The sequence below is a fragment of the Apodemus sylvaticus genome, chromosome 14 (genome assembly GCF_947179515.1).
Source record: "Apodemus sylvaticus chromosome 14, mApoSyl1.1, whole genome shotgun sequence".
In the NCBI taxonomy this organism is placed as follows: domain Eukaryota; kingdom Metazoa; phylum Chordata; class Mammalia; order Rodentia; family Muridae; genus Apodemus; species Apodemus sylvaticus.
Window position 1 is genome coordinate 39,012,450 of NC_067485.1, and position 9,070 is coordinate 39,021,519.

Below are 9,070 nucleotides of genomic sequence, written 5' to 3' on the forward strand. Positions count from 1 at the left end.
TCAATAGATTTGGTCAAGAAGATGTAGTGCTAAGCTATCTGAAGTGAGCTTCAGGGAAAGGGAGATTGAAGTAATTGATACTACTCAGAGCGCAGAAGATGTAGAAACTAGAGAAGGGCTCATACAATTCTTTTGAGCTGGCAGGATCATACTGAGCATACTCAGTATAGCCCTTTCTAGGATTCCTGCTTTCATCTGCTGTCTGTGAGGGACAATCAGGAAGTACTGGAAATAGGGCTAGACAAAGCTTTTGTAGGTCACTGACCAGTAGGGGTTGGTAAGAAGGCAGTGGAGGATACTGAACACCAGCCCTTGCATATGGCTCCACATGTTCCACTCTGGTTCTGGGACTGCTGAACCCCGAGAATACCATAGGAAGCCATTATCCTGCTGGCTAAGCATAATGGGCTATGAATAAGGCTGCTGAAAGACAGCAGTTGGCCATGCTGCGGGCAATGGAAGAGAGAGAGAGAGAGAGAGAGAGAGAGAGAGAGAGAGAGACAGAGAGACAGAGAGGCAGAGACAGAGAGACAGAGGCAGAGACACAGAGAGACAGACAGTCAGAGGCAGAGAGACAGAGAGACAGAGACAGACAGAGGCAGACAGACAGAGAGAGATAGAGACAGAGGTAGAGAGAGAGGTAGGTATTGCTGGATGGAGTTAGTATACTCTTTGGGAGCATAGTTAAAACTGAATATGTTGGGCAGCTGCAGATAGCCTTAGGGAGGCAGGATTTAGTGGGTAGTTGGTAATAAGGATTAAGATGAAGTAATTGGAAGTAGAAAGAGGTTATCCTGTACGCTACATTGCTGAAGATGCTGAACGAAAATCTGGCGTTGGAACAGATCTCAGGCTATGCCAGCTGCTTTGGTAGAACATCATTTATCTGAAGGAGTTGTTGAAATTATTGGCCTGTTGTGAGATCATGTGATTATTTAAGTTGATGAAGAGTGGGTCAGGAGCAGAAAGCTATGCTGCTACTGAGAATAATGCTGGACAGTACCAGGGAGAAGGCCCTGGTTAGGCTGGAGTGAGATGACCTGGTTGTGCTTGTCTGGGCCACTTAGAGCCACACCTGGCCTAGATATCATTCCACTACAATCTTTACTGCTCTAACCTCTGGTGAGGATGTAGATTCCATTGAGTCATCAGTACTAAGTGACAGAGTCACACAATGTGGACTGAGTCATCGAGTCTGTGCTACTCTGGGCCATGGCTCCAGGGGTTTGAGGTCATTGTCTGTGCTTCTTTGGCAGCTGCTTGAACTCTGGCCCAGAATTTCCGTTTCCCTATATGTCATTTAGATATCCGTTCTGGCAGACATCTCAGGCAGAATTTCTCTCTCAGATCATTTGGTATTGCCTCTGTTTTTCATTGATTCACACATTCAATGAAACTCCAATCAAGCAATCATCTCAGTCCATAGTTACCTTATCTCTATTGAGAGTGACTCTTTATTCATGCAGATATGCACAGCCAAACATCAGGTGGATCTCAGTGAACCTCTCAGAAGAGGAAGGGAAGGATTTTAGGAGCTGTAGGGCTGGGCGACAGGATAGCATGTCCCAGAGAATCAACTAAATACTGCTCACAGGGACTCACAGAGGCTGAAGCAACAAAGAGCCTGGGTGGGTTTGCACTGGGTCTTCTGCCTATATGTTGTTTTTCCATTGGATATTTTATTTATTTACATATTAAATGTTATCCCCTTTCCCAGTTTCCCTTCGGGAAACACCCTATCTCATCCCACATCCCTTGCCTCTATGAGGGTGCTCGCCCATATACCCAGTCCCACCTTCCTGCCTTGGCATTTCCCTACACTGGGGCATTGACAGAACCAAGCGACTCTCCTCCCATTGATGCCCAACCAGGCAATCCTCTGCTATATATGCAGCTAGAACCATGGATCATGCCATGTGTATTCTTTGGATCATTTAGTCTCTGGGAATTCTGCAAGGTCTGGTTGGTTGATAATATTGTTCTTTCTATGAGGCTGCAAACTCCTTCAGTTCCTTCAGTCCTTTAACTCCTGGATTGGAACCCCATGCTCATTCCAATGGTTGGCTGCAAGAACTTCCCTCTGTTTTTGTCAAGTTCTGGCAAATCTTCCCAGGAGATAGCTATATCAGGCACCTGTCAGCAAACAGTTCTTGGTATCTGCAATAGTGTCTGGGTTTGGTGTCTGTATATGGGATGGATCTCCAGGTGAGGTAGTCTCTGGATGGCCATTCCTTCAGTCACTGCTCCACACACTGTCTCTGTAGTTCCTCCCATGAGTTATTTGTTCCCCCTTCTAAGAAGGACTGACACATAAACACTTTGGTGTTCCTCTTTGTTGAGTTGCATATGGTCTGTGAATTGTATCTTGGCTATTTCAAGCTTTCTGGATAATATCGACTTATCAGTGAGTGCATACCATGAGTCTTCTATTGTAACTAGATTACCTCACTCAGGATGATATTTTCTAGTTTCATCCATTTGCCTAAGAATTTCATGAAGTAATTGTTTTGAACAGCTAAGTAGTATTCCATTGTATAAGTGTATCAAATTTTCTGTGTCTATTCCTCTGTTGAAGAACATCTGGGTTCTTTCCAGTTTCTGGATATTATAAGTCAGGATACTATGAACTTGGTGGAGTCACAGTAGTTCAATCATCTTTTGGGTATATGCCCAGGAATGGTATAGTTGGGTCCTCGGGTCAAATTATTTCCAATTTTCTGAGGAACTACCAGACTTATTTACAGAGTAGTTATACCAGCTTGCAATCCTACCAATAATGGAGGAGTGTTCCTCTTTCTCCACATGCTCGCCAGCATCTGCTGTCACCTGAGTTTTTGATTTTAGCTATTCTAACTGGTGTGAGGTAGAATCTCAGGGTTGTTTATATTGGCATTACCCTGATGACTAAGGATGTTGAACAATTCTCTAGGTGCTTCGTGGCCATTCGGTATTGCTCAGTTGAGAATTCTTTCTTTAGCTCTGTACCCCATTTTTTAACAGGGCTATTGGGTTCTCTGGAGTCTACCTTCTTGAGTTCTTTATATATTTTGGATATTAGCCATTTATCAAGTATAGGATTTGTAAAGATCTTTTCCCAATCTGTTGGTTGCTCTTTTGCCTTATTGACAGTATCTTTTTCAACTTCAGAAGTTTTGCATTTTCATGAGGTACTATTTGTCGATTGTCAATCTTAGAGCATAAGACATTGGCATTCTGTTCAGGAAATTTTCCTCTGTACCCATGTGCTCAAGGCTCTTCCCCATCTTCTCTTTTATTAGTTTAGTGTATCTGGTTTTATGTGGAGGTCCTTGATCCACTTGTACTCGAGCTCCTTGTACAATACAAGGAGATAGGAATGGATTGATTGCATTCTTCTACATGCTGACCACCAGTTGAACCAGCACCATTTTGTTGAAAATGCTGCCCCTTTTCCACTGGATGTTTTCTAGCGTCTTTTTCAAAGATCAAGTGACCATAGGTGTGGGGGATAATTTCTGGGACTTCACTTCTATTCCATTGATCTTCCTGTCTGTTTCTGTACCAATACCAAGCAATTTTTAAGACTATTGCTCTGTAATACAGCTTGAGCTCAAGGATAGTGATTTCCCCCAGAAGTTCTTTTATTGTTGAGAATAGTTTTTGCTATTCTGGGTCTTTTGCTATTCCAAATAAATTTGCAAATTGCTCTTTCTAACTCTCTGAAGAAATAATTTGGAATTTTGAATGTACTCTTCTTTCAACAAACACAAAATAAGATAGCCACACAAATATAATTCCACCTCTAACAACAAAAGTATCAGGAAACAACAATCACTTTTGCATAATATATCTTACTGTCAGTGGACTCAATTCCTCAATAAAATGATATAGGCTAACAGATTGAATATGTATACAGAACCCAACATTTTGCTCTGTATAGAAAATGCACCTCAGTGATAAAGACAGAAACTACCTCAGAGTAAAAGGCTTGAAAAAATTTTCCAAGCAAATGGACCCAAGAAACAAGCTGCAGTAGCCATTCCAATATCAAATAAAATTGTCTTTCAATGAAAAGTTATCAAAAAAGATAAAGAAGGACACTTCATACTCATCAAAGGAAAAATCTACCAAGATGAACTCTCAATTCTGAACATCTATGCTCCAAATGCAAATACATCCACATTCATAAAAGAGATTTTACTAAAGCTCAAAGTGCACATTGCATCTCACACAATAGTAGTGGAAGGCTTTGACACCCCACTCTCATCAATGAACAGATCATGGGAACATGAATTGGTACCTTTTCCAAAGTTGATCATAACATAAAATAGTCCTGAATAGATACAAGGAGATTGAAATGATCCTATATTTCCTATCAGATCACCAAGGGTTAAAGATGGTCTTCAATTAAAAGCAAAAACAATGGAAAGCCCACATATACATGGAAGCTGAACAACTCTCTACTCAATGATAACTTGGTAAACTAAGAAATAAAGAAAGAAATTAAAGACATTTAGAATTCAGTAAAAATGAAGGCATAGCATGCACAAATTTATGAGAGACAATGAAAGCAGTGCCAAGAGGAAAACTCATAGCTGAGTGCCTCCAAAAAGTAACTGAAGAGAGCATACACTAGCTGCTTGACAGCATACCTAAAATCTCTAAAACAAAAAGAGTCAAATACACCCAAGAGTAGTAGACAGCAGGAAATAATCAAACTCAGGACTGAAACCAACCAAGTAGAAACAAAAGAACTATCTAAAGAATCAACCAAACCAGCAGCTGGTTCTTTGAAAAAATCAACAAGATAGATAAACCATTAGGAAGTCTAACCAGAAGGCCCAGAGACAGTACCCACACTGCTCAACTCTATGTCTCTGTCTCTCTGTCTCTGTCTCTGTTTCCCTCTCTCCCTGTGTATCTGTTTTTCTCTCTGTCTCTCAGAATCTGTTCTCTTTGTCTCTGATGACTTTCTTTTCCATATATCAGTATATAATCATCATATTTATATGTGATTTTCTTTTTCTTTTATGACATACAGATGTGACTAGACCTCCTCTTCCATGTACTTCTACCACATACAAACATGTGCACATGTTCATACACACACACACACATACACACACATGCACAATATGTTTTTTAAATATTTTGCATTAATCATTCTATTCATTTACATCTTAAATGATATTCCACTTTCAGGATACCACTCTACAAGCTCCACCATCCCACAGCCTTCCTCTCCTCTTTCTGCTTTGCCTCTATTCTATGAAAAAACTTTCTACCAAAAGAACATAAGAAAAGATAGATTCCATTAACAGAGTGCATAAACAAGGAAGAAAAAGAAAATAGCCAGTCTTTTCCATTGCATGTTCTAATATTACAAGAGGGAAGAGGAGGATGAGGGGAAGGAGGAGGAGGAAAAAGAGAAAGAGGAGGAGGAGGAAAAGAAGGAGGAGGAGGAGAAAACAATGGTCTTACAAAATTTAGGTCTCATAAAAAAGGTCACAGGCAAATTTAGGCAATTTGTTCTGCCAACTGTGCTCAGTTCATGGCCAGGGATAGAGCCATTAATAAGGTCTTGACTTGTAATCTTGTAGGTCTTCACTTGGAATCTGGTAGGTCACATTTGCAATATTGTAGGTCTTCATTCAGAATCTTGTAGATCTCACTATTTTCAGAGAGATTTCCAAAACTATTGTCTTTGATGCTTATATGATTTCCAAGCCATGTCAAACTGCATTATTGCACAAACAGTACCATTCATTGTAAGGTGGTTAAGAATGCATTCCTGGAAGCCATGAAGGAACAGTCTTCCCTATCATGATTTAGACTTGCTGGTCCTGCCCTACCAACTCTATCAAAGCCCATGTAATTATCTGTCTTAATAAGGACAGAAGAAAAACCATCTGGGGATAAAATAAAATAGAGGATACATCTTAAAAAAAAGAAAGGATGTGCATATGAACACAAAATATATAGAAGAACAAATAGCAATCCAACCAGGTAGAAAAGCAATCTATCAAATTGCACAATCAATGTCTTTGTAAATAATAATTATAATTGAAATGCACCTTACCTTTTTAATTAAAGATTAAGGTCTCTGTTTAAGAGCCCTGAGATGGAAGCTGTGATGGGAAGTTTACATATAAGATGAAAGCTTTATCACAATAAAAATTAAGAGAACGTTCTACAAGACAAAAGAAAAATGTAGTTTGCTGACTGATTGAAAATCTGAGATCCAATTGCTTCTTGAAGAAGTGTCACATTAACAAAGATCTCACATTAGGTCAAAAAACAACCCTGAGATTTCACCTCACACCAGCCAGAATGACTAAGATAAAAAATTCAGGAGACAGCAGGTGCTGGAAAGGTTGTGGAGAAAACAGAATGTTCCTCCACTGCTGGTGGCATTGTAAGCTGGTACAACCACTCTGGAAATCAGTTTGGCAGTTCCTCAGAAAACTGGGCATGTCATTTCCAGAGGACCCTGCTATACCACACCCAGGTATATACCCAGAGGATTGCCCAGCATGTAATAAGGGCACATGCTCCACTATGTGCAGCCCTATTTATAATAGCCAAAAGCTGGAAAGAACCCAGATGTCCCTGAACGGAGGAATGGATACAGAAAATGTGGTATAGTTGCACAATGAAATACTACTCAGCTATTTAAAAAAATGAATTCTTAAAATTCTTAGAGAAATGGATGGAACTGGAGAATATCATTCTCCGTGAGGTAACCCAATCACAAAAGAACACTCATGCTATGCACTCACTGATAAGTGGATATTAGCCTAGAAGCTTGGAATACCCAAGACACATTTCACATATCAAATGATGCCCAAGAAGAAGGAAGAACAAAGTAAGGATCCTTGGGTCCTTTGTAGAAAGGGGAAAAATACCCACAGAAGGAGATACAGAGACAAAAGGTTGAGCAGAGTCTGAGAGAAAGACCATCCAGATATGACCCAAGGATCCATCTTATATACACTTACAAACCCAGGCACTATTGTGGAAGCCTACAAGTGCTGGCTGCCCAGAGCCTCATATAGCTATCACCTGGGAGACTCTTCTAGTGGATGACAAATACAGAGAGGGACACTCACAGCCATCTATTGAACTGAGCACTGGGTCCCCAATGGGGGAGCTAGAGAAAGGGCCCAAGTTGCTGAAGGGGTTTGCAGCGCCACAGGAGGAACAACAATAGGAGTCACCCAATACTCCCAGAGCTCCCAGGGACAAAACCATCAACCAAAGAGTACACATGGAGTTACCCATGGCTCCAGAAACGTCAGTAGCAGATGATGGTCTTGTTAGACACCAAAGGGAGGAGAGTCCCTTGGTCCTGGAAAGACTTGATGCAGTAGTGTAGAGGAATACCAGGACAGGGAAGCAGGAGAGGGTTAATTGGGGAAGGGGAGATGGTTCCTGGGATTTTCAGGGGAGGGGGGCCAGGAAAGGGGACAACATTTGAAATGTAAATAAAGAATATACCTACCAGGTGGTGATGGCGCACGCCTGTAATTCCAGCACTCTGGGAGGCAGAGGCAGGTGGATTTCTGAGTTCAAGACCAGCCTGGTCTACAGAGTGAGTTCCAGAACAGCCAGGGCTACACAGAGAAACCCTGTCTCAAAGAAACAAATAAAAAAAGTAAAAAAGAATATACCAAATTAATAAAACATTCCTTAAGTACAAAGGAGACAAAATAATGCCTTTATTATTATTATATTAGTATTTATTATTATTACAATTTAATGAAAACATTCATCAGTTATGAGAAAAACCAAAACTGTTATAAAAGTACTTCCAGTACAAAATAAGCAGTATGCCATGCTATTGAACAAATCACAGAGATATTTAAACTCTGAAATAATATGATAATGGAAACACAGTTTCTTAGTACATTTGTGGTTTAGCAAGCACAAATCAAAAGCGTAGTTTACACAGACAAGTGCTTACACAGATGTGTGCTTACATGAAAAATTCATAGAGATCTCAAACACAAAGTAAATGATATATCACAACATCTGAAAAACACAAACAACACATCTCACTTCAAAAGGATTTATGTTTATAAAAGGTAAATGTCAGGGAAGAAATTAATTATAAAAAAGAAGACTAAAGGAATTATAGAAAAACTAATGAATAAAGTCTTGGTTCTTTCAAAGAAATGAAGAAGGTTGACAAATCTCAATCTAAATAAAACAAGGGATATCTCCATTCAATTTAATAAAAATTACAGATATGGTTGCAAGGAAGTACAATGAAACACAGGAACTTCAGAACTCGGCCTCCCGCCAGTCAGGGGAGGCTCACCCCCATCTTGGTTTCGGACTCCAGAGAGATCGGACAGACTGAGGTACACAAACATAACCTGAGGCCAACATCGCGGGGGTCTGAGCCCAACGAGCGTTGGCCTGCACCCAGGCCCTGTTCCGGGAGCCATCCGGGTGCCAACCCACCCAGGAGGTTTTTTGTCCTGGCTGGCGCGGGCACCGCCATTTTGCCTACAGGACCCAGAGTGCTTGGGAGGGCAGAGACGGCTAACAAGCATAGCCTGAGGCTAACAAAGTGGGGGTCTAGGCCCCAAGAGGCCCTGGACTGACCCCAAGAACTGGGCGGCTTGGTGGGCCATCTGTGTGTCAACCCACCCAGGAGGTTGTTAGCCCAGCAGACACTCCCGGCTCTTTCGGGAACGCGAACGCGCACACCCGCCATCCTGGTCACCTGGTGGACCCCAGTCATAGCCCGAGGGGAACTTTGCTCGGACCTTGGCCTCCCAGGCTTCTGCATGGACCCAGGGCCTGGGCGGCCAGGCTAGCCTTGTGTGTGCCAGCCCGGTTGGGGGATCAGCTGCCCAGCGGAGTGATCAGCTCACGGGTGAGGTCCCGGCAGCATACACTGTCTGCGCTCCCTGGGGGTACACACCGGCTCCGTCTGGTTCACAGACACAATTTGGGGCAAAGCACACTAGAGCTGCAAGGGCACCCAAGAACACATCAGCAGGCCAGCGGGGAGAAGTCAGTGTGCTCCGGTGAATCCAGTGGGCCCCAGCAGGAGCCTTCGGGTGCCTGCTTTGGGATCTGA